Source organism: Rhipicephalus sanguineus, chromosome 8 (genome assembly GCF_013339695.2).
Source record: "Rhipicephalus sanguineus isolate Rsan-2018 chromosome 8, BIME_Rsan_1.4, whole genome shotgun sequence".
NCBI lineage: Eukaryota > Metazoa > Arthropoda > Arachnida > Ixodida > Ixodidae > Rhipicephalus > Rhipicephalus sanguineus.
Genome location: NC_051183.1, coordinates 33,531,370 through 33,557,558, shown reverse-complemented (window position 1 = coordinate 33,557,558; position 26,189 = coordinate 33,531,370). Strand labels below are relative to the sequence as shown.

At 46.2% G+C, this 26,189-nt stretch overlaps 1 pseudogene; it reads left to right on the top strand.

The window, feature by feature from the left end:
• The first annotated feature begins 4,401 nt into the window (after window positions 1-4,401).
• On the top strand, window positions 4,402-16,123 carry LOC125759428 (uncharacterized; annotated as a pseudogene).
• Window positions 16,124-26,189: the final 10,066 nt, after the last annotated feature.

Sequence of the window (26,189 nt, the reverse complement as noted above, 5' to 3'; positions counted from 1 at the left end):
GGAACGGGCGCCTGAGAGCTGCGCTCTAAAACACGAGTAGCAGTCAATGCTTGTGTTGAGGATACGTTTGATGCTGTAATAGTTGCGCATTCTAAGCAAGCGGATGGCATCACCTGCATGCCTAGAAAATTGCGTTTCACTCTCCACGGTGGTCTAGTCGTTGTGGTGCTCGACTGCTGACTCCATGTTCGCGGGATCAAATCGCGGCCGCGGCGGCCGCATTTCGATGGAGGCGTGTGCTTGAAGCCTGTGCACTTAGATTTAGGCGCATGTTGAAAAACATCAGATGGCGTAAATTTTCGGAGCCCTCCGCTATAGCGTCCCCTATAATCCTATCGTGCTCTTGGGGCGTAAGGCCCCGAGAATTGTTATATAATATAGAAAACAACATTTCCTTACGATCAACTGTTGCTTGTTTCACAGAGCTCTCAGCATAAGTAAACGGCTTCTTTGATACTGCGATTTTACGTCAAAAACGGAGAACTGCACATATAAAATGGACCTATTTGAATTTGGTGATGTAGAACTGGGCGGTGCGGAAATTGCGTCAGCCTTAATTACCTCGCACGGTTAATCCATACAGTTATCAAGCAAGATGTCAGTCCTTTAGTCGAGACATTACGCCCGTTTTTAAAGGAAATGGTTGTATGCTTGTTGGACATATCTCGAGGAAATAACTATGTCGGCGTACTTCAGCATTTCTTTTTTTTTCGTTGAAAGCCACATATCTGTCACGTTAGATTACTTCAACAAATCGTACCTGTGATATGCTTTACAGGATAAGCGGCGTTAGACAGCTTCATGAAGCGCAGAGCTAGAGATGAAAACCTCTTTTGCTTTAGTTAGCTAAGCATAATGTTGTTTCGTGGAGAGAACGGAGACTGGGCTCACCATATATCACGCACATGCAACGGTTACCCTCAAGCGTTATCACTGTGCCTTCCTGTGCACGTGTACAAGTGGTACAGACAGTCGGGCGAGTTCCTACGGATGCAGTATTATGGTAATGGCACGGAAGAAGAAGAGGAGAATGCTTTAACCGCCGCAGTTCGTGTGGTTAAAGTTTCCATCTATTTTTATGGTCGTAACGCTTTCTGCCTAATGAGTGTACACATGCACACCTACCTGGAACGTACGTCAGCTAATCGTAATTAGAGCTGGATACGTCATTCGGAGCGCTCACTGTCGCCACGTGCTCTAAACGTCAATGGCAAGGTCAAGCGACCACTCGGTGTTGTATAAATGAGCGCACGTAAGGCGTGGAAATCAGTGGCTGCTGACGTGCTCTGCAGACAGGTAGGCTAATCAGCTCGAGGCCTCAGTCAAGATGATCGTCGGTGCTTTGGTCTTCGGTGTTGTTCACTTGGCGTGGGCGTCGGCACCGCAAACTCCTGCCTTGAAGAAGTGCGGAGGTATGTATGTTTCGCGCAACTGAGCTGCTACTGCGACTACAACGACACGTTGAATGTAGTTATGTGGGTGCTTGCTTTGGCTTTTTTCTATAAACAACGCGTAAACGGGACACAGAAAAGAACCACACTATGGCACCCGTGTCTGTGTCCGGCTGACGCGCTGTTTAAAAAAAAAATGTCACAGTTTCCCAGCAACGGCGAAGCAATGAATGCGACAGCAATAAATTGGAATATAACGCGAAGAACGGAAAGCAGCTCGAAATTGCCAGCGCGTCGCTCGAGCCCAAACAACGCACACAGGACGAGCGCGAACTCTCATGCGTCACAGCTCGAAACTAGAAGCGCATTGCTGAAACATAAAGCAGTACGCACGAAACGAACGAGCAGGTACACACACGACGAGCGCGAACTAACTGTCACAGTTGTTACTTATTTCTGTTTGAAGAGTGCGCTCCGTTCGCAAACGCAGCCGCTGCAGCGAGCGAAGTGACCATCGTACCCTCTGTGACTTCAGCGCTGATATCGCGGGGAAAGCACAAGACATACAACCCCCCGCTCCACCCCCCAGGCCGCCCCCTTCTTTCCTCGTGATAAGCGCACGAAGATGACCACGCCCTGTAGGGCGAAGAGCAATGGCGTTCGCAGGAGCGGGGCGACGACCTTTAAAGCGCGCCACGCGTGCACATCGCGCCATCTATGTGGCGACTAAGAAAGCATACTGAAGTAAGTGGTGTATATAAATAACTTGCCGCTAGCAGTCTAAAAGACTATAACCGTCTAACGCCGCGCGCTGCGAAGCGAGAGGTTGCCCGTTCGATTCCGTGCGTCGGAAACTTTTTCTGAATTATTTTCTGTGTGCCTTATATATATATATTATATATATATATATATATATATATATATATATATAGATGTATATATATATATATATAGAGAGAGAGAGATACATATACGGTGCATGACGGCGGCGACGGCAAAAATCAGCCGAGATTCTCCATATAATTGCTATCGCAATAAAAAAGAGACACAACTTACATAGAAAACTAGAAACAGCGTCAACTACCGGGCCACAGGACAGAGACGCTGTCCTGCGGACTAAGCGCTGTCCTATATGTACATACCAACTAGAGGAAATATTTACTTTGTGTGTTTCCTGCGCTACAAATCATTTCTGATCTACAACCAACAAGCGCAAATTGCCGCAATTTTGAATACCGAAAGACCCACATGACCACCATTTTGCCTTAGCCTACCATCACTCTGAATTTCGCGAAGGCGAATTCATCGATAACTCATGCGCATGATTTAGTACGGTGAACGGTAGTACGCTAGTACGGTGAATGAATACTCTTGTAGCTTTGTGCTAAAAACGGGTGACTTAAAGTTTAAGCGCTAATCCACCTCGCGCGTTTCCCCAGAGCTGACTTCTCATATGGAATACACATGTGCTCCTAATTCTCCCTCGCACTGCCATTTGCTGGCCACCTGTTTTGCTCAATTGTTGGAGAACGGTGCCAAAGAGCCGTTGAAGCCGGTTTGGTAGCAGGACCAAGAGGAAGGAGTTTATTAAATCTAGGAAGCTGTAATTTCTAAAAAAAATTTTGGGGATTCCTTGGAATTTCGCGCTACCGACGGTGGAATGCGAATTTTCCTCTTTCATGTCCCTCCTTCCACCTTGTAGCCTTCCGCAGAACTTTTTCTGTCGCTGGATATGCATCCAAACTGCCTTCTTCATATTAAAAAAAGAAAGATGAGACGATGCAGCATTTTTTCACTGGTCGAGGATTCTAGGCACAACACTGCAGGAGGACGGCAGATATAATCTCAGCATAGAGCGCATAGCAGCCAAAGCAGAATCCAGGTCACATTTAATCAGACGAATTGTCAATAAAAGAGGCGGACTCTCTGAAGAAAACTTACGGCGTCTCTTCCACACATTTCCCATGAACCATATCAACTATGTGGCCATAGCTCACCCCTGAAACAAAGCTGATGATAAGAAATTAAACCTGATCATTCGTAAAGGCATTAAACAGGTAGTAGGACTACCCATCCACACCCACACCCACTTCTCATGGCCTTTGGCATTCACAACACATTCAGCGAAATCGTGGAAGCTCAAAATGTAGCTCAACTAGCCAGGCTATCATCCACAGAGACAGGCAGACAACATTTAGCTCACCTGAACCTAACCTCCCCTTTTCCCAACCAACTAGAACGCACCCTGCCACACTCGATCAGGGACCGCATTCTAGTGCCTCGGCTCCCATGTAACATGCACCCGGAAGACAACCAGGGTCGTCGTAAAGCACGAGCCGCCGCGTTACTAAAGACCGCAGCCGCTATGCCCGACTCGGTCGCCTTTGTAGACGCCGCAAAATACGCCAAATATAAGCATTATGTAGCAGCTGTAACTTCGCTGCAAGGACTCCTCACAGCACTTACGCTCCGAAACTCGGACCCTGACCGCGCAGAACAGGTAGCATTCGCATTAGCAATGACGAAGACAACCCGCATTACAATTTACACCGATTCCGGAAGCGCGGCCCAGGCCTTCCGTGTGGGCTCGGTCTGTAAAGAAGCAGCCAGCGTTTTGTCGCGTGGCGCGTGGACTGACACCAAGCACTTAATTTGGTTCGCGGGCCATATGGGCTCCGACGCCCACCCCCTCGCCCCAAACGCCAACGAGCTTGCCCATTCCCAGGCGCGAGACCTTACTCGCCGCGACAGGAGAGAGGGCGGCTCACAGCCCAAGGGCGAGAAATGGCTCCGGAGCCAACTTCAGACCTATAATGAAATCTGTCAGCACTATCGTCTCGAACGGCGAAAGTTTCCGTTGCCTCACCCTCGACTAAAACGACCACATGCACTATCCTTCCGTCTCCTACAGACGGGAGCATATCCCTCACCGACAGTTTATGCAAGATTCATAAGCGAACTAAGGCCGGGATGCCCCCGATGCGGCATACCACGATGTAATTTACAACACATGCTGTGGCAATGCCCCGAGTTGCGCGCGGACGACGGGTCTCCAACCACAGAAAAGGACTGGGACGCACTCCTCACAAGTCCCTACGAGGACGACCAACTTCGGGCCGTCCATAGGGCTCACGACCTGGCCGTCGACTTTCAACTCCCGGTCCCGTCGGGGGCGCGGCCCGTAGACGAGGCCCCCTAGGGGGTCATCGCCTGCTCAGGACCAAATAAAGTTATTTAGTCAGTGAGTCAGGTCGAGGATTTACTGCTTAAAGAAGAAGGACCCTAGAAGTTTCGCTCCGCATTATTCGATAAGATTGAATTCCTCCATATTTTCTATCCATGAGTGCATAAAGTTTTGGGAACATCGACAGGAACGCTTGCGCCGTCAAGATTTTAGGTGCGAAGTATCTTAAGGCGGAGCTAAATCCGGTGGTGGTGGTGTGCGGCGTGACCACCCTTACTGCGCATGCGCATACCCTCTCCACACACCTCCTCTCAACTCACCCTCTCCACTTTCCCTCTCCCCTTCACCTCTCCACTTTCCCTCTCCCCTCCCCCTTTTCACTCTTCCTCTGAAACGTGGGCTAGACATGCCGAAATTCTCTCCTGCGCAACGCCGCGATAAGCTCGAGCGCATGCGCGTCCCCTCCCCTTCTCTCTCCTCTCCTACGCTGCCCCCCTCTCGCCCGCCTGTCGACCGCGTTCCCCGCTCGCCCTGTGAGAAATAAAGGGACCCTGAAACGGTTTTTTGAAGTTTCGCCAGCGTTTAGGCAGGAATATCCCCAAATCATTCGCACCAGAAATTAAGCGACGCACTGTCTACCAAGGCCGCTACGGAATTTATATCTATACCCTCCTCCTCACCACTGCCTTGCACCCTCAACTCACAGACACCCCGACATCGTCGGCGATCGCAGCGCTCTCATGAGCGCACTCGACGGTTTGAGCTTCGCCCAGTCATGGCCTCAGATATTGTGCGCCGACGGGTTGCGCGCAATCTCAGAGGCCCAACAAAGACGAAGCTCGCGGAGTGGTTGATACCTGCTCCGACAGGTGCCGCCACACTACCAGCAGATCTTATTTTATTCTCCTGTACGGCGACAATCTGCAAAAGCATGCGGACAAATAAAAATAGTTCGAGAACGATCACCGATAAGCGTAAACTCGGGCAATGTGGTTGTGTCTTCAGGGGTGAAGTTGCAGCCACAAAAACGTGGATCGTGGCGTTGAACGGATAGCGAGAGCGCGACGCTCATTGCAGCGACGAGCTGAAGGGATTCCGCTCGCCAGATGCCTCATGAACATTGCACGATGTCGCACCTTTACAAGTCACCACTTGCTAGATATGTGGTACACAACACGGCTAGGGCAATTAATTATGTCCAAGAAAAGAAACCTCGAGATAAACACTGTCGCTCAGCTCACGTTAACATGGAGTACGTTGTAACGCAGGCAGACGACGCTCACTGCCCACATGAGGTTCAGTGACGTGTACTGGACATATCCAATCAGATCAGCCGCCCGCGTGACGTCGCGCTTCCAATACGACGCGCACTGGAAGTGGGCGATTTGAAAACGCGTTTGGCTGAGCCGCTGTGATCGGTGGCGATTCGCAGCTTTAAAGCCTTGTAATAAATTGCACAGTTTACGCACAGAGCTTAAATCGGTCTGCAAATGATCCTTGGGACTTGCTCTACCGGCTCAATGTGTTCGTACAAAATTGTCAAAACCGTTTCAGGGTCCCTTTAACGGCCAGGCCAGATGGAAGATACGACGCGCGTAACGACCCTCTTCGCGTTCCACGACGCGAGGTCGGTAGCATGCCCAACGAACACCAACGAAACGCGATCGTGCAAGTGCTCCGGCTTCGCATCGCCTCATGGTCCCCTTTAGCGGGAGATGGTGTAATTTTTAGTTGATTTCTCTTAAAAGTTGTTCGACGTATCAGTGGTTTGATTTTTTCTCAGATCACTTATTCTCAGAGCATCCACCATTTTTCTTATTTGTTTGGTATAGCGGAATTCTAAGCGAAGTGTCCGTATTGGCGAAGGATGCCGTTTCCATGTTTCTACCGTAAGCGTTTTAGATTGAACTACGTAATTCTTGGCCTGTCCACCACACAGGATGTGGGCTATTTCTAAGTGTCTACATCTAGATCGATATCCAGTGATGGCCAGTGCCAGATGGCTACTTGGAATTTAACTTACGTGTGGAATCATGCATGTCGGCTCACACAGTTGTCTCGACGAGTGTGCATAGAAATGTTTATGCCTTTAAAAATGTGTAAATGATTCCGTAACTCTGGCATCGACAGCCTTGCGTTGGAATATTGCAGTGATGATCTTTGGTGCCTATTGATCGTGTGACTGTCCGCTCAAATCATGATTTTGTTTTTCATTTTGTATCAACCGATTTAGGTGGCGAGCATGTGATATCCTTCAGCGATGTTACACTCTCGAACGCTGTTTTTGGTGAAACGATGACAGTAAATTACACCCTCACCGCAAGCGAAGATGTGAGCAGCCTATTTGTGCATTTTCGTGTGTCTGGCGACAAGTTCCCATTGAAATGTTACCCGGAGGACGAACGAGAATTTGAAAATCGGTACGTATAAAAGGATGCATGAGCCGACACAATTCCTAGCATAATTTGAAGATAATATTAAGGGTACTTGCGCCTAGACAGCCGCCTGTTACAAAGGGGATCTTATACAAATAGGTTTTGCCTCAGCACTTTTGCAGAGCGAGATAGAGATATAATATTATGCAAAACAAACTGGTGAAATGTGGGTATTAAGATGATGATTTTTACATGCAGAGAGACAGAGAGGGAGAGAAAGATAAAAGATTTGTGATGCGAATTAGTGGATTTAACAGGTTTACATGCAGCCACACATGCTCCTCAAGTAATGCGGCAATCTAATAAAAACATCAGAAATAGGAGAGAGTAATGCTAAGAAATCAACTGAAAACCGCAAGTTGAAGCGAGATCTAAGGGAACGTCGAAAAGAAGTTGCCTGAAATTTTTATTTTAGGGGCTTACTGAACACGTGTGACGTGCAGTGAAGCTCCTTCGTTGGAGACACAGAAGTGCCACAGCATTTCGAGCCATACCGATCACGCTCCCTACAACTAAATTTGCAATGTTAGCCCAGAAAATATTTTCTTTTTTTTACTTTGGCGTATGGTCCCTTCAAGTTTTCCCTTTAAGCAGCTCTGTAGTTGCGTCGCTTCGCCTCACTCTCCGTATCACAACATGCGTTGGCTTGTTTGGCTTGCCACATGCGCTTGGCGTTTCGTGTTCGATGTTAAATTGAACCGTTAGCGATTCAAAGGCTGTTTCAGGGTATCTATCTATCTATCTATCTATCTATCTATCTATCTATCTATCTATCTATCTATCTATCTATCTATCTATCTATCTATCTATCTATCTATCTATCTATCTATCTAATCTATCTATCTATCTATCTATCTATCTATCTATCTATCTATCTATCTATCTATCTATCTATCTATCTATCTATCTATCTATCTATCTATCTATCTATCTATCTATCTATCTATCTATCTATCTATCTATCTATCTATCTATCTATCTATCTATCTATCTACGACTTAGTACCGCGTGGCCATCATCTTGATATGCACAAGAATTGCTTACGACAGTGGTTCTCAGCCATGGATTTTTTGGGGACCCCTTGTGAACCGGTGGAAGTCATGAGGGACCCCTTGCAGTGATGGTTAACTGCTTTGTCAATAAGTTGTGCGGTCTGCTACCACATTCAACTTTTTTTCTGGCTATGTTTGCTCTTGAAACATGCAAGCCTAGAAAAGGTATTTTCGTGTGCATATGTCGTAGAAAACTGCAACAAAAGCTTTACTGCGCTATCTCATGAAGAATGGGGAAACATAAGTCAGCACCGCCGCAATACAAATATGCTATGCGGTGAAGAATACCAAAAGTCCGAAGGGGCCGCTGTCACGGGACATCGTGTAACCACACACACACACAAAAAAACAACTTCTTTGTGGGGCTTTTTTTTCGTGGATGGGTTTTGCGGACCCCCAAAAATGGCTTCGCGGACCCCCTGGGGTCCGCGGACCCCTATTTGAGAACCACTGGCTTACGGCATCACATGAGTACGTGACGAACATGAATGATCGATCCAACATGAAAACCGTGAAGTGCACGTTATGTACGTCGTGACTTAAGGGGCATGGTCTTTTAGCTCTGGCATGTGTCTCATTGACTTGATATGCAGCAAATTTGGTGTTACATAACACGAACGTACGACGAAAGCAATTGAGCGGTCATACCATGAAAATTATGATATGCATGTCATCTACGTCTTCATTTGTATGACAGCGCGGTTAAGGTCGCAACGTTGTCCGCATATACAGCAGTATTTACATGGTATTAGTTGACATAGATATATGACAAGTATTGCCTGGTTATACCAGAATGTACGTTTCATTAGGATAGTACGTAGGAAAACGGGCATGCATAGATGACAACTGTGAGATAATGAAGGACATGCCACAAAATGAATACCTTAGTTTGTCTCAAAGGCAAACAATGCTTCTACGCAGGTTCCCGAACGTCTATCAGGGTTTCCAAAACGAGGACCAAGCGTATGATCTGCCGGATTATGAGGCCACCCGTGTATTCCGTGATAATTCTGGAGTGGAACGGTGGTGAGTGTTGGCGTTTCCCAATATGCGTGGCACATACGTTGTTGATGGAGAGAAAAAATGCACGGAATCCTGCCTTATACAGTTTCGCTGTGAAACAGTAGTGTAAACCTTCGGACAATTACGACCATGCCATTTGTAATTTGTTTTCGGATTGTGATGATAGGCGGCCGTCAATGCAAAGACGTGCGTGATGCTGTATACCACACTGCCTCCTGCACATATTTTCTTCAGAAACTACATTCTAACTTTTGTGGAATTACATTAGTGTAAGGATTGCTTCATCTTGAGCTAGCCCAGCGCGCATAAAAAAAAGAAAGACCGGGACTGGCGAAAAAAAAAAGGCACACACAACAAGTGCTCCCTCAAAACGGTTTATTGAGTTTTTCACAAATATATAGAAAGGCACGAAGGAACAGTTTACGTCAGCGTGCGCCGCTTACTGCACCGGCTAGTGTTAGGAGGAGATCTGCTGCAGAAAAACTAAATTCTTTGCCATGCAAGTTACCTGGCATTCAGTTAACACTATCTTATTTACCTTAGGCACGACCGGTCTTGAGCCGCGCTGTCGTTCCGTTCCTTTCGGCCTGAGCAGCAGCCGCGAGTGCAATGGAACTTCTTCTATACAGTCACGACGGCACGCTCCGCCTGAGGGCGTCGCGAGCCAACCCCCCAAAGCGCGTTGCGCCGCATGCACTTCGCATTGTAAACCAGCTGTACCCGGCCAATTTATCGTGCTAATTATTTCTTCAGGTGGAGGGAAGCGGTTAAGGAAGTACAGGTGCGTGTGGGGACAGTCTGGCTTTCTTGGCACCCATGCACTCGGCAAAAGAACACGCACACGCAGCGCTACTAGCAACAGCAACCTCTATTTTTTAAGACTCGTACACCTTATATTCGATGGAGGCGAAAATGCTTGAGGCCCGTGTGCTAAGATTCACGTGCACGTTAAAGAACTCCAGGTGATCGAAATTTCCGGCGCCCTGCACTACGGCTTCCCTCATAATCATATCGTGGTTTTGGGACATAAGACCCCTACAACTATTATTACTATTATCACTTTCCTTGCGTGTCAGTGTGTGTGTGTTCGCAGTTATTGTGTTGGTTTAGACACTGTACCACGTGTGGCACATACCCGCATAATATCAACTCTGGTATGCGGGTATGTGCCCCACGTGACTGAGAGAAAGGGTTTCATGACGTACGCGACAGGTATTTTGCGTTACTCATGTCATGACCAGTGAATCGTGTTCGTCATACAATGATGCACTGCTATGCCAATTTTGGTATATTACAAGTTAGGGAGACGACCAGGAGAGCGCCCAGGCGTAGGCGGCTAGATAGATAGATAGATAGATAGATAGATAGATAGATAGATAGATAGACAGACAGACAGACAGACAGACAGACAGACAGACGACAGACAGACAGACAGACAGACAGACAGACAGACAGACAGACAGACAGACAGACAGACAGACAGACAGACAGACAGACAGACAGACAGACAGACAGACAGACAGACAGACAGACAGACAGACATAGTGCCTGAGGTTTGCTAAGAAATGCTTCGCATTTAAAAACACCACATATCATAAACAGGCTGGCGACAACTTCTAGGTCGGGCACAGTTCTTGCCTGCTGAAGAGGGGAAAGATACGAACCGCAGAGGTCTGTTTTTGTGTTGGTCTCGTTTAATTGTGCGCAATATCGGTGAATCTCACAATAGTTGAAGAACGCTGTGGTCTGCACCCTCTACAATCAGGGCTGGGAAAGAAAACAGCGCTGAGAGGCTCACGTCACAAAGAGGAATTGCGAGAAAAAAAAAACAGATCTGCGAATACTGCGCCTTCATTGTTTTTCTTGTTTCCCACACACTCTAGCCTATACACAATGTGCAACGATACCGATCCTAATGGAAAGCCGTGCACTTTTCCTAAAGGGAGCTATGCTGATATGCGGCGTTTGTACCTTCCTGTTGAAACATCCATTGATGTAAGTACCGACTTCTTACCAAACTCTTCTCGGGTGCCTCTAACACTCTTTATCGCAATTGTAATCAGCTGCGTTTCGACGCATCCATGGTCAAAGAACACTTATTTAACCAGTTCGACTCTTCAGGCGATTAGCTAGCATCACATTAAGATCTTTGGGAAACTATTTTCTTCATATCATGGTGACGTCGTGTGAATCGGTCCGTATTACATTGCACATGATTAAAGTAAGTACCAACACTGTGTTTCAAGAATGTGTCTGAAAAACCGAAAAAAAAAATAAGGAAATGCCATATTTGATCGCGCCTCCATGATTACTTTTTGTTTCTCGCCAAATGTTATAAAATGTCTGAAGACAATTTTTACGAGAGTAATTAAAGAAAATAAATAAATGACGTTTTATTAACCGAGATAACTGGTCGGGTCAAATGGGAGGATTGAACCCCTTCGTGCGAACCGCTCATTGCTGGTTTGAGTTCACCAGTAAACGGACGCTGGTAATTTCAGCAGAGTGAGGAAATCTGAGCACTTCTACCGGCGAAAGCAGAACCGAAGCGCGGAAGAGCGCAACTTACATACTTTTTTGAGAGGTACGGAATGAGGGAGAGTTTTTATAACAACCCAACCATTGGTCGACTTCGGTCCGCGAACGTGCGAGCTGCGCTTGCGATTATATATAGCACGCATGGCGGACACATGTTAATGCATGAAGAAATAAATTGTGGGCAGCTGCAAGTTAATGCCGTGGAAGTGCAATGCACGCCATGACCATGTGTTTCTCTTTTCGGGGCACTTTTTTGCACCCGCAACTCGGGACTGGCTCGATACCGGCGTTTCGCTTGTGTTTCTCTGGCCGTCACTTTGGGATTTTCCTTAAGTTGCCGTTTGGCTGCTGTGTCCCGTTTTCCTAAAGTAGGGATGAGCAATGCACGTAGTCATTCTTCCCCTGCTCGCTTAGTCCTGACGGGGCGCTGCCATTCGCGGGCAAGCGCGATCTTTCATTCTCAGCGAGCCTCCTCAGCGCTATCAATGGCAGGAAATACCCTCCGCCAGCCGGCGCCTTCCAATTGGATGGATGGATGCTATGAGCGTCTCCTTTATAACGAGGCGGTGATAAGTGCGCTCCAGGCTCGACAAAAAAAAAAACACTTTTTTTAAATTGGCTTAATACCGTGTCTACTTCGATTAAATCGACGTTACCAAAGAAAAACAATTACAGCCTAGCTCTGTGCCCCTTACGGCAGAGTGACCTTATATTTCTCGCTATTTATTTTTGTCCTTTCTCTCTAACTTTCTGCCACCAATGCTCTAACCGTCTCTTATTTGTACAGTGGACGTTTTTCCGCTGTTTTTCGTAAAACACAAGACTTCATATAGGCTCGTTCCTAAAGTGTTCGCCCGGGTGGATATCTCCACATTCAATCGTCGTTCCTTAGGTTCTCCACAGTATGTACATTTTCTTCACTGAATGTCGCTTTACAACTATACGTTCTCAGGCAACCGGACCTCGCTTCAAGCAGTAAACCGCTTCCCCTTGAATTATCATGAAGTTCCTCCCTCCTTATTTCGTTTCTGCCCTTTCGCTATTTACTCAGAGCCGGGTTTCCTTCTATTGCTGCCATCTAATAAATCCTCTCCACCTCTGTGACTTTTCGCTTAACGCTCTATGTTACCATATCGCTTACGCAGGCCGATAAGTTAAAGTTGGTTTCTTGGCCCGCGCTCGCTACAACTTGCACCGTTACGCGCGCCAACTGGCTGGCAACGGGCCAAGAAACCACCACCCACTTATCGGCCTACCGCTGCAACGGAGCCGGCGAGTCGTGGCCGCAGCTGATTTCGTTCGCTCAAACCACGGCTGAGGGCAGCATTCTCGCGGCGCGCGAGTGCGCTAGTCACGTGGTTCTTTTTGTACTTCGCGGGCTTTCTTTGCAGCTTGGAAAGAATGGTATACGTGAGACTTCCTTTATCGCAAATAATGCACTTGGGGTTTCTGAAGGCGCTCTCGAACTTTGCAAGCAGCATTTCTTGCCTAAAGTCAATATTTAGCAATTTAGTAAAATCGTCCTAATTAACAAATTAGTTAATTACAAAACAAAAAAAATGTCTGTAGTGCGCAAGGTGACTGTCAGCAATTGCAACTGATTTCACTCGCCTGCCTCTAATATTGTATTTTTTAAGACCCTTGGCTAAGATAGCTGGACAACCCGGTATTATAGATATATATATATATATATATATATATATATATATATGCGCTCAACGTTGTTTCATTCAATGATATCACTTGTCAGTGTCGCTGCGCGCCGTCTTTTGCTGTGGCCCGCGTGCTTTTGGGCTTACCTTCGCTGATCATGAATCACCAACTGGCCCCACCAACGCTGTCCTAAGGACAATTCTCCTCATCAACTCCGCATCGGAGCGCGGAATGTGCTATAAAATCGCTTTGACGAAACTTAGTGCCGCATTTCTTTTACTGAGGTAAGACGGCGCCGCTGATGACAAGATTTCAACTTTGCGATTTGCTTTTCAGGGAAAGAAACCCACCCTCCGCTTCACTATGGTTGCTTTCGTTGCCGACCGCACCGACCGCTATAAACGCTATTTGGGTTGCGTCAGCTTTAAAGCCACTGTAAAAGTGCCTTGATAGACAGGAAACAGGTTATCAGACATTTGGAGCACTACAAGGCGTGAGGTTGATGAGCGGCCACGGCATCTATGTAGTCTCTATTTTCGTGCATAAATACATTGAAAGTGATCTTGACTGCAAGTATCTGAATAAAATCTGAGTGTTGCAAGTTGATATTTTTTTATTGATTCATGGGATTCAAAGGTAATAAAAAGTGGCAAATGTCCGCGACACTACCTTTCGTTAAACATCTTGAAATGATGGTGGAAAACATATGAAGCGAAGTGCATTGTCAAGAATCTATTGAGGTTATTGCTTCTTTTTTTATTAGTACTTTCGCAGAAGAAACAGTTCAAACTGTTGCCAATACTTCAGGATATCTTGATGTAGAGAGTGTTTAAGCATTCACGATTCATTTGACTTCTTTTCTGAGGTCGGCTATAAATTGTAAAAAAAACAGCATCCTGTTTATGCACTATTTCATTCACGCGCGTTACCTTCGGGTGCGTAGCTAAGTACCGGTAAGTTTCAGCTGCTTTTATACCTATCCCTGAAGAGAAGGATACATAACAGCTGCATCACACCCACGGAACAGAATCCTGGAAACTCACGAAGAGGGTTCAACGTGGGAAATTGAACAAAAATTAGAGAAACTGACGAAAACATCAAAACTTTATTCAGAAGACGCGACTATTCTGATAAACAAAGTTTATTTTACGTACTTTGGAACGGCTGGCTGCATTTCTGGGGGATTCTCAGCGCGCGGTGGGTTCCCAGTGCCGACCGAGAACCCACCGGTTTTTCCAAAGGGGTAGAGGAGTACACCTACCTGGCGCTCGGTTGTTAATGGGTACTCATCTCGAAAGTTCGCCCCATAAGGTTCTGTAAAGGACCCTGGGCCCATCTTAGCCCTTAGATCGGGAAATTCCTAAGATTTGGTTCTGTTAGACTGAGTTTTAACTGTATATTTATCATAGACTGCAAAAAAAAGCATTTGATTCGGTGGAAATGCCCACTGTAATAGAAGCGTAAAGATGCCAAGGCATGCAGGCATACCTTGCAGTGAACATAACAGGCTTTTGACGATGATGACACTCACAAACCTACAAAGCAGCTGTGCTACTTAATGTGTTCTGTGATGGTCATCTGCCCAACTTTGAAACACTATTCTTATGATGTGCAGCCTATGCTCGTCACTGAGACTGAGGAGGAAGTGTCTGCTGTCCTACTCGAGGCATCCACAGCAAGTATGCGCAGAGAACTACATTTTCAGTTCTTGTGACGCCCATAACTTGGCATTCACCTCACCCTAATGGGGCCCCTTTACAGCTTGACATATTGTGTAAATTACAGAACTAGATATCAACAGCAGGTGCTATGTTTCCTTTCTGTCATGTGACTGTGTGTATGAAATCCTACTTCAGACAAAGGAATATAAATAAAAGGTATATACACTTCAACTTCACAAGGTCCAGTCAAAGGTTAAAATCTTCAGATCAAAAATATTCTCCTTGATGTGCCTTCAAGATGAAAGGCAGAGTATTAGCCTGTTTCTTTGCTCCTTCTCTCACTGTGGTTCTGCTGCTTGTTCAGCAGCAGTAGCTCATGAATCTCGCCTATTTCTGTAAAAAGGTTGCAAGGAAAGAGAAGTTTACCCAGTGGGAAGACATATTGCCAGACGACCACAAGTATGCAAGAAGAACCGCCCTGATCTCTGGGAACAAATGTGAAATCTTTGTACCAACGATTACAGAGAACTACTGTCTTTTTTATACAGGCATCACTAAAGATGTTTTTCAGAACTTATCGAAGGCCACAACAGTTGAAGGAGCCAAGAAGTTTTTCAACATTTCCGTAGAAGATCAACTTTTGATGACTTAAATGAGGCTACGTCTAGGCCTTCTTTATGGCCACTTGACCAGGATTTTTCATATGCCTCTTGCTTCAGTACACAGCATCTTCAAGCACACATTGTGCGCACTCGGCAAGATAATGAAAAAAGTGGTTCTCTGGTTACCCAGGGATGTAATAAGAGACATCATGCCAGCTTCCTTTTTGAACACTGATTATGAGGGTACCACATGCATTACTGATTGTACTGAGATATTCCTGCAGCGACCGAGGAAGCTAATGCCTCGAGCCCAGACCTACAGTAGCTATAAGGCTCACAGCACTGTGAAATTTCTGGTGGTCATTGCGCCGTATGGCTACATTATGTACGTGTCAGATGCTTATGGAGGACGAGCGTCTGACAAATTTATAACTAGTGACTATGGCATTGAAGACCTGCTGGGTCCTGGATATTAGATCATGGCGGATAGAGGATTCAGCCTAAGCCATAGTCTTGAGCTGCAAGGCGTGAAGTTGTACATGCCGACATTTACAAAAGGAATGAAATGGATTACTAATGCTTGATTGTCATTGTAGTTGAAAACATGCCAGATCACCATTCATTTCTTCCACAGGTAGGCCTCAGCTCTTTGAAGGAGACGTTAGCAGGACAAGGAGGATCGCCTCGTAACGCATACACGTTGAAAGAGCGATCAATAAAATGAAAACTTATAGAATATTTAAGCAAGCGCTACCCATCAAGTCCAAGAAGACCATCAGCAAGATGATGTTTTTCTGTGCAGGCTGTACAATTTCAATGGCGCCTCGATTGCAAACGAAAGGAGTGCTCATGAGTAGAGCACCAAATCATGTCTGTACAGAACTTGAAGGGCCAGTAAGGGGATCCAGACTTTTTTTTGACACCTCTCAAGAAGTGCGGTGTAATGTCTTATGCAGTTGGGTGCTTAGCTGACACTTCATACTAACTGTGATGGTGAAAGCAATGCCCTGCGTCTCTGAGTGTGACTACAGTGAAGCAGCAGACCAGAATACCTGCTCTTCTGCGTTTTTGTGGACAGTATTGCTTCTGCTTATGCAGAGAAAGACGGGAATCTATAGTGACATTTTATAAAGAAACGGCAATTGATAGCGACATTTACTAAAAAAAGCCAGACTGTATCTGAACGCACAGATCACAAATACAAAATAAGGCCATGCCGGGCCAGGGGAACCTGTACGCAAATTAGTTTTTTAGATGAGAAGCAGCTCTTTGACTAGCCTGTGTAACGCTGTCCCTCCGTCCGCACAAACGCGAGGCAACGCGCTTCCTTCGGCGCAGGTGTTGGAGCGGTGCCAAGTAGGTCACGCCGCAGCTGGGCGTTGACGTCACGCTCCCCTCCCACGCTTCCCTCGCAGGTGCGCGCGTACGTCACTCTCTTCCTCACCCGCCGGAGCGCCCGCAACTGCCGGCTACAACGCCCGCTCGCCTCCCGTGTCTGCGTTTCAAACAAACGTTTACACCAGTAAACGCTACACCGAGTTTCGCTTCAAACGAATCTTCCAGCGCTTACCGCAGCACCGACGTTAGCGCCGTTCAATCCGTGACGCCACCCGTGCACAACGCTGCTGCTTCGCATCCCATCAGGGTTCCCTTCGGGGAGATGGTCCAATTTTTTGCTAGAACTGTTAACAAGTGGAATAGTCCGACATCTGAGCAAGTGTGCAGTGTCAATGAAGATGTATTTTTTTCAAATTTGTAACGCCACTGCCGTAACGCCTCAAGGCAAAGCGGAGATATGTATTCATAAGGAAAAAAATAATAGCAAGTGCTACGTGCTCTAGTTTTCAATCACAAGTCATAGCCATTCAGGTGTATATGGTCTCCAGTCTAAAGCTTCTCCGGTCTAGAGCTTGGGGCTGATACTAGTAAGTGAGCTCCCACTTGTGCAGGCATATTTGATTAGATGATTTAGATCTCATTTGCATTTTAAACTAACAGTACAGAAAATGTCTGCAGCTGAAAATACCTAATGTCAGCCCCCTTGCAGGCAGACCCACATGGAACTTATCAATTTGAGGGCATTTACACCATGCAGCAACATGGAATACTTTTGGAAGTCTACGGAAAAGGATTCTAAAGCTTTGTAATAAAATCAAAGGCAAAATGAACTGCTGTGACTAAGCTTTTTTGAAACATTTATTTTTTCATTGCTAGTTGAAGAACACGTGCAGTTCACATAATTATATTCCGCTTGACTAATCTATGCTTTCTGTGTGAATTCAATATAGAAGAAATTAAAAAAATATTCACGCATAGGCAGTCCAAGCAGGTTGACAGACTGTTGCTATTCATCATTTCAATCCCGACTGACTCGAACAAGCACGGCAGAAAAACGTGCTAAAGCCACTAAAAGGGGAATGAAAATAGAAAATGTTGAGAATTTTCTCTCGCATACCGCACACGTTTGCAACAGCTGCTCCACTTATTACAAGTCCAGGTGTACAGCTTCATGTTGCTTTACAGAAATAAAGCACAGTACATACTTCCAAATTCAGCCAACCAGATTGAATGCTTTCAATTATACAGTGAAAACAGGTGAAATGCAGTGATGGCAAATCAGCTCAGTGAGCCAACATCGACTTCAAAGACAACATTTCCGCAAACTTCTACCATCTCGTCCACAATCAAATGTACACTATAGAGCTTGCAAATGTTGCAAACTCTATAGAGTTTGCAAATGTTGTCACCGCGAAGCGCTCGCTCGTGCCTTCAAGCAGCTGGGACTTTCGTCTGCCACGGTGGATGACATTCTGCACCCAGTAGGATCAGCCCATCGCATGCGCCCTGCCCTGCGCGCGGTCCTCAACTACATCGAGGCCGCTCAACTGGCCGACCGTCTTCTCCAAGACCGTCTTCACCAAGCCCCCAACAGACGGAACTTCCGTGTTTTTTTTCTCTCCCCCCAGTCATGTGTTTAACTCGTGTTTATTTTTTTTCCTCTCCCCCCAGTGATGTGTTTAACTCCCCCAGGCCTCCTCCTCCACTGTAACTCTAACTTCTATATTTTTCTCCCTCTTCCCCCCAGGTGTCGCGGTTGTGGTGTCCTCGCCTGAGAGACAGTTACTGTGTCACTTACCCCCACTCTTCACCTAATTTTCCAAAATAAAGAATCTCTCTCTGCAAATGTTGATATATTCGGTGAAAATCGGTAGTGATTTATCTGCATAGCGCCTCTCTGCTTCCGGAAGAAGCTCTGTAAAATAAAACGTCTTGAGCCTTGGCATACATTCTCTGAAAAACTTTCACAAACTTTCACTTGGACCATTATATCACTTTTCACGCTCCAGGCATATAAGTCAGAAAGCTTTCTTCCTGTGCAAAACAACTGGAATTGCACTTATGGGTAATAGCCGTGAGGGCCATCTTCGGCAAGGAAGTAATCACCTGCAGCACATTTAACATCGTAGTTTTATTTCCACGCAGTCAATCACATATGAGCTCTTAATTTCTAGCAAGGCTTGATAACTGTTCAAAAGGCCATCTGGAGACGTCGACAACCAGGGAATGCCATGGCACACAAATGTGCCACACACTGTTAGAGCCAGGCCTGTCTTCTCTGTGAAGTGCCTGCGCGCAATATCCTCATACTACTGCCCATGCTTCGTTGCGGCGTTTCCTGAAAAGCTGGAGCTCAAAATTGAGTTCACTTCGTTCGTAGGAGGATGTGGAGTTCCTCTTTGGCACTTTTGTACCTTGGATGCACTCACGCGAATGCGCCTTGCAGCATGCCAAACGGCTGTGGTCTGGTTTTTCGTGCATCCCTCAAGTGATGCTGCAGCTCTAGACGACAACTTAATTAACTATTCGTAAAATTTGTTGCAAGGGGCACAGCTGGCAGGTAGTGAATTATCGTTGTAGTGGGGGGCATGCAACATAGACTGGGCGGCACCTGTTCTGCGTGGCCGCGGTGGAGCATTGAATGTTTTGAACATTAGCGTCCCTAGAAAAAAATGGCAAAAGTATTGCTGCTACAACACAGTACTCCGACAATGCTATTTACCTCTACAGAATGAACTAGAAATCAGATTCTGCATGTACATTTATGAGCCAGGCCGGAAAGTTATGGGAACTGCTCATAGAACTTTCAACACTGTGAACATGGTAATTAAAGTCGTGAACAGGTCTACCAGAAATGAAATCTGCCTGAGGCCAGGTAAAAGGTGGGTTTAGCTTGCTCTCACCGCACCGCATATGATCTCTCTATTTCGCCTTTGACACACGTTTACGTGTAACACTGTCGGCTTACCTGCGACGTTGAACAGCCCCGGGTAACCAGAATTGCGATCAATGGTTGTATTTCCTCTCTTCCCAATGGTACTAGGATATCTCGGGGCCGACGCTGCGCCACGGGGTCGGGGTCAACAACCACCCTCGGCAATTTGAAGTTAATCTCTTGAATTGTCGAGGGCTCGACGTTACGGTTCCTCCCTTTATTCCACGCTGCAGCAACATCTGTGCACGCTCTGCCGGTTAGACCGCGTGAAAAGGCACTTTCTATTTTCCATAAGATAGCGCCGACATGGCTGCATACTGTGCCTTCCCGGCTACGCGTGTGCACTCCGGGCGCAAGACTTCGCCGGAAGGCCTTGCGGAAATCCACGCACGATGGGGCCTACTCTTCACTGCTTGCGACGGTGTCACTGCTCCCTTCACTAACTACCATGATCTCATCGTTCACTTTGTGTGCCAGCAACTGGCCCACTCAGCCAGGTTGCACGCGGTTGTAGGACTCTAGTTCCTTGTAGTTACACACCTGGCGAAGGTCGCACGCATTCGCCTCGACGAGATAGTAGGCAATGTTCAGTTCCCCTATTTGTGGCGACTCGCGCGGGACCTCGACCCAGTCCTCGATTCGTCGGTGAGGGTGTATATCAAGGTATCTGCGAACAAGTAGGATAGCTAGATGTTTACTGCTGACAATCTTGCGCACCGTGAGTGAGCACAGCGAGCAAGTACACGCTCGCGCCGCCATCAAAACCAAAACGGGAAAAATCTGAAAGGAAAAGAAATCACACTCGACTTACCGGTTATTAACACTTGACGTCGTGATGGAGCTGGTACTACGGTAGCTGTTACTGGTACCGACGACGAAGCACTGCCGTTCGCAGACGCGCAGCTCATTCTTGCGTCGCTAGCGCGAATGCGCGCCGCTGAACGGTTCAGACAGCGACGATATCAAACAAAACAGTCTAAGCAAACAACAAATCGGCGAACACAAGCTTTAGCAGGGATCTCGCACCAACGGATAACGCGCCGTCCAAGATGACGATTTTGCCAAACTTGCGCGTTAGACGGCACGCATTTCAATATGGCGCCCCCCTGGAGTGAAAATTTCAAAAGGTGTATATACGTTGGCGTTAATGCTTTTGTGAACCTGCTCTTTAGAATGCCTTGGTTGTATTCAGATACGATAACATGCTGACACGTTACATTGTGGAAATGTGAAAGCTTTCCAAATAGACAAAGAAGGCGACACGTGTGTCAGTGAACCATCGCTGTGTCTCCTAGACACTGATTGTTATCTCCTGTAAAAATATCGTGTCATATCCTGATAAAGTCCAAACATCCGCGAAAGTGCGCCAAGCTATAAGTGGTTATAGTCCTTTTAGGGTTCTCTTTATGATACATTTCATTTTTAATTGGGACGATTTACACTTCTCGTCAGCCCTCGTTCTATTGCGCTGTACATTTGTGTCCTCGTACCGCCGGGCACACCGTTCAACCCGGGTGCATGGCAGTGTGGGCCAAGTGAAATTTTATGGGTGCTAACATTGGCGAGTTAAAGTGCGCACATACTTAGTGTGTGCTAATGTTAATAATGATAATTTTTGGGGTTTACGTCCGAGAACCACGATATGATTATGAGAGGTGCCGTAGTGGAGGAATGCGGAAATTTCGACAACCCTGGGTTCTTTAACGTCCACCTATATCTAAGCACACGGGCCTCTAGCATTTGTGCCTGCATCTAAATGCGCGAATTGTGCCTATAGCAGCCACGTGGTTTGGTCTTGCGCTCTTTTACTGACGAATTGCATTTGCCTTCCGGATATTGAATATACTCAGCACAAGACACAGTGAAAGTTAGAGGAGTAAAAATACTCTCCTTCCAGAGTATTTCCAAGATACCAAAGGCAAAGTAGGTCGAGTAAAATATATTAAAACACACATAAGTCTGTGAAGTAGGCGTTTCGAAAATTAAAACAAGTAAAGCGGAATACTGAGATTACTAGCACTGATGGAAGCCACAGCGGCGTCGCAGTAGGCCGCAGCTGCTTTTGACGCCACGCCATCTGTGAATAGAGCCACGAGATGCAGCTGACAAATGTGCATGCAGCGTATACATGTACCTTGGAGCGTGTGACACGAAGGATTATCTAGCCTTGCTCTAGTGCCTTATGCTTTTTTTTCTCACACGCACATTGGCAGCAGTCGCTAAATAACCGAACACTACCCACTCTCTGGGAAGACAGCGAAAAGCCAGTCCATAAAAATGCTAATAAAAATTCGCCTACAAACTGCAGCCTTATTTTCTAAAGTTAAGAGAGAGAGAGATGAAAAAAGTAAGGCTGGGAGGTTAACCACATATTAGCACCTGGTTTGCTACCCAGCACTGGGGTGGGGAAATAGGGGCAAGAAAGGGGGTGTAGAGGGACAGAGAGAGAAAAAAAAAAAGAAACGCACGTACACACACGCAGGATAAAAACACACGCAGGACGGACGTTCTGGTTACAGTCGTTCAGAAAGGCCAGTTGATCGCAAGAAGCGCAGTAGCGCTTGCTCGGCCTTCTTCTGCGACGTTGCGTCTTGTCGATGGCGCAGAATTCTTTCCTCCGAAAAGGTCGGCTGTCTAAATTGTTCAGCGCATTGCAAAGAGATAGTCGCTGTGCACTGTACAGTGGGCAGTCGCAAAAAATATATTTCCAATTGTTTCTGCGTTGCCACAGTGGTCACAAGGCTGCGGTGTCGGCCATCCCAATGCGGAAAGCATAGGCGTTGGTAAACGCAACGCCCAACCACAGCCTACACAAAAGGGTCGCGTCTGCTCGGCGAAGCCTCGAGGCGACTTGAAGACTTAAGGTAGGGGCAAATCAGTGCAATCGAGCATGTTTGAAGTGTGGCTCATTCCACTGTGACGTGGTGTGTTGGCGAGCATGCAAACGGAGCTTCCGTGCAGTGTCGGTCCTAGAAAGCGGTAGTAGTAGTTCATGGTCTTCTGCGTGGGCTGAGCGGGCAGCTTGATCGGCCCGTTCATTGCCGATGATTCCGCAGTGACTGGGTAACCACTGAAAAGGGATTTGACTTCTATTCTCAGTTAGGTGGTGTATAACCTCTGCTGTCTCTAGTACCAGCTGTTCGTGCGGCCCGCGGCGTAAAGCTGACAGTAGAGACTGCAGTGCCGCCTTCGAGTCGCAGAAAATAGTTCACTTGTGCATCGGTTGGTCATTGACGAATTGTAACGCTTTACGAAGGGCTGCCAGTTCTGCTGCCCTCGATGTTGCATGAGACGTCTTGAATTTAATTGTCGTAACCAACCTTGGTATCACGACTGCTCCGGTTGAGCTGTTCGGCAGGACATATCCGTCAGCGTAGATGTGTATGGAGTCTTGGTACCTTTTGTACAAGAGAAGTAAAGTGAGCTGTTTAAGTGCCGGTGACGACAGATCCCTTTTTTTTTTCTGGACGCCAGGTGCTGTAATGTTGATATTTGGTTGAGTAAGTCACCATGGAGGAGTCCGAGGTCTTGCGGCAGGAGTGAAGGAAGTTGGTATTGATTCGCCATGCGGGGTCACTGTTTGGCAGTAAGATGTGCGTGGTCGGTCCGCTGGTAGAGAGGCTAGGTGATGGCGGGGAGTGCGAGCAAGATGTCGTATAGGTGTCCTCAGCACTTCAACCTCAATGTGTGTCGTGTCTTGATGAAGTGGTCTCTTGCGTTAATTTGTTGCTGTTTGTCAGTAAGATAAAATAGATTTTATCTTACTGACACATGTGCGGACTCGCATGTACTTAACTGCGCTTGTGCGGACCCTCTCAATTTAATATCATATCCGCCTTCTTTCCTCTTCTTCAGAACGTCGAATAAGTCTCCGTTCTGTTTCGCGTAACTGTATGGTTCACTAGAGGCGCGGCACTGCTGGCGCAGTTAGAACTTCCTAGAAGTAGCGACGAATATTGCCTGAGACGCAGTGGTTTCCGGATGTAAACAAAGAGACGAAGGCGCGAACCGGTCCATCCAGATCTATCGCTCTGAACGTTCCTGATTTCCTAGAAGATGCAGACGAGTGGTAAGTGCAAGAGGTGATAGAAAGTCTTTCACAAAAGACATTGCCCATGACCTCAAGACGAAGGTGTTGTTGGTAGCAGAGCTAGAATTCAGGCCGGTCCAGATTTTACGCGGTAGAATTGCAGTGGAAAGCGATTATACACTCGGATATTACGAGGCGGCAGCACAAGATAGAGGATGATGATGATTATGATGATGATGCAGGTTACCGGCAGATATAGCTTTGCGAGATTTACAGGCAATTGCCCCGCCCGGTTTCCTCCTTTCAGATTATGTGAATTACCGTCCCTTTTTTTTAGGCGAAGCGCGGGCAGGCTACGAAAAAGGCGTGCGCAGCGCGACGCAACAATGCACATGCCGGTGGCCTAGGAGCTATCCCGCATACGGTGTTCTGCCGGACCCTCATATCACCACACCACAGCCCAACATAATTTTCACTCATCCCCACTCACATGCGAGGTTTATGGCGTTTAAAAACTTCAGAAGTAGCCGTGACACCCCCTTGATATTCATCAGTCCGCACGTAAACGTCTTGGTGCGCTTAGAGCTGATATTTACGTCAATACAGAAACTTCGAAGGAGCCCGACGTCCCATTGCAGCATATAGGTGATGCGAAATTTGATGGACCAGCATTCCGTAATAAGTTTGACCACCTTGGACTTTCTGAACGCGTGTTCTGAGAAACACACAAGAGCGTTTTGCGTTCTGTCTGCATGGGAGTACGGCCTCCGTGTGTGGGAACGCGCCAGACAGCGAAAAGCCCAGAACAGCTCCAGAATAGCTTCGGTAATTTGGGGTGAAATGTTTAGATATCTGTATGTTTTTATGCATAATGCTACAGATATTGGACAAGTAGTTGGCGGGTACGTTGCTGTTACTATAATAATTATTGCACCATCAACAAGCAGGAGAATAATAAAGTATATCATCTATGATATTACTTTGGCAAACCGAACTCTGGATAGGGTCGACACATTTAAATATTTAGGAGTTGTTTTTGATCATCACTTGCATTGGAGAGACCGAATCAACACAGTTTAGAAAACTGGCTTGTGGCAGTTATGCACTGGTCTGTTCCCAGCAATATTTTACTCGTTCTTTACTTTTTTGCATGTACTTTTCTTTGTTTCGTAAACATCTGGGTTATTCTTGTGAAGCAAGAGTCCTAACATACCGATCTTGTTTAACACCTATACAGCAGTTAGAAATCTGTGCTCTAAGAACAATTACATTCCCCGTTCATTGCCTTATAGTGACCTTCTATTTAGTGAACTTCGTATTCTCTCCTTTACGGCGCTAAGAAATTCTAAGTTCACTTGTTTAGATTCAAAACATGCACACAAACTGCCCCCTACCCAGCACCATATTCAACTTCTCGCGTGCAAACACCAGACAAGCAAGTCACCTTAAGTTAAATATTTCTGAATCTACAATCATTACGGCGAACGATTGTTAGAATTCTTCGGAGTTGCAACCTGGAACACCTTCCTTCAAGAAATAAAAGCTACGCGTAACTTTAACCTTCCCTGTAAACGCTTCTGTTATGAATTGTGACACCTTTTCCTTCGTAGACGATGATGATATATATATATATATATATATATATATATATATATATATATATATATATATATATATATATATATATATATATATATATATATATATATATAAATTAACATTTCATGACCAATCATGTGCGTTGCTAACCTTTATGTACTTCTTTGTTCGACACGCTACTATAGCGACGTAGGCTACTGGTGCAAGTATTTTGTACGCATCTCAATCTCAATTAATTGCATCTCAATAAAACGCATCTTGATTTGATTTGATTTGATTTGATTCTACACCGTCCTCGAAGCTGAAAGGTTGTTCTGTGGGACTACTAGGGTACCTTAATATAGTGTCGAAAGCTGAATGGTGCAGTGAAAAGCGATGAAACATATAACACATCAACGAGAACTGCCCACGCTGTGTGTTCCTCGTGCATAAAGGAACGAATAAATTAATCTGTTTATTCAAAGCTTGGGTAAGCTGGGAAATAGGTTGCAAAGTAAAAATTACATTCCTGTAGCTCGTAGGTGCCTGTGTCCAGTTATATTATACAGTTCTCTTCCTTGAGATATCGCGTTTTTATATAAAATTTTTGATCGCCTTGTGCATTTGATTGTTATTTCCGAAAAAACAGCAACGAAAGGCGCGCGGTAGGTACTCTTTCTCTTTTAGGCATGTAATGTCTCATGCACAGCTTGTGTATCACATTATGCGGGATATAGCCCTGCTCTTACACTGGCGAGAGAGATGTCGC